Below are 904 nucleotides of genomic sequence, written 5' to 3' on the forward strand. Positions count from 1 at the left end.
TTGCCTCTTGGCCAGTGGGCACAAGCAGGGCTCAGCCCAGGGGTGACAGCTCCACCGTGGCCAGAGGATGAGGGGCGCTGGTGTCTTTGGGAGCCCAGGGCCGAGGGAGTGGGTGTCTGTGGTGAGGCACCCCCCTTCGCGCTGCCTTCGCTTTGCAGGAGTTGAGAGAGAGCAATTACTGTGTGTTCTGATTGCGATGGGGAGGAAGCTTTATCCCTGCAACGAGCTGACACGGTGCCAGAAAGGGAAACAACAGGCGGGCACTGGAGTGTGAGGCTCAGGGTAATTTGCAAAAGGAGCCAACCAAACAAATTATTTACACTCTCTTTTGGCAGCCAGCTGGAGCGGCTTTCTGCAGAAGGGAACAAAACACGACAAAGGAGATGGAGAGAGAGAGGCAGAGGGAGGAGAGAGACCATCTCCAGTGCCTATTAAGAAAAAGTTGGTTCTCTCTGCACTGGGAATCATCCTCCCTCTCTCCTCCCCTGCTCTGCTCGCTCCGTGCGGGTCGGGCAGCGCCGGGGCTGGGTGCGCACTCACTGCGCCAGCTGCCCGTGCTCAGGGTCCCGCAGGGTCTGGGGGCAACGCCGCAGTGCCAGACCTCCTAACAATTAACAGCGTGCTTCTACTCTTCTGTTTAAAAACTTCAGAGGATTTTATACCCAGCCTTCTAAACGTGGTCCATTTGTGTGCCCGACACTGTGCCGTTCCATAACTTCCCATGCGAAGAGCCACAGGCATAAAAGTTTAAAAAGCCCGTAGGGGAAATGAGGGTTTTTTTATCGCGCAGACATGCCTGGTAAGGTTTGCAGTATCTCCCTGCAGCTCTGCCTTCATTTTTCTCCTACGTGAGGGCTCCTTTTTGCAGACAGAGCAGAACCTGGGCTGTGAGTGCAGAGGGGTG

The 904-nt window shown here is 55.6% G+C and overlaps 1 protein-coding gene across 1 annotated transcript in view; it reads right to left on the minus strand.

Moving 5' to 3' along the window:
- Positions 1 to 904, minus strand: part of LOC104281126 (glutamate receptor ionotropic, kainate 3-like) — a gene marked incomplete at its 3' end in the record, with an annotated part of 33,568 nt that overhangs the window by 27,906 nt on the left and 4,758 nt on the right. The window lies entirely within an intron of this gene.

The sequence above is a fragment of the Apaloderma vittatum genome, unplaced genomic scaffold (genome assembly GCF_000703405.1).
Source record: "Apaloderma vittatum isolate BGI_N311 unplaced genomic scaffold, ASM70340v1 scaffold20381, whole genome shotgun sequence".
In the NCBI taxonomy this organism is placed as follows: Eukaryota; Metazoa; Chordata; class Aves; order Trogoniformes; family Trogonidae; genus Apaloderma; species Apaloderma vittatum.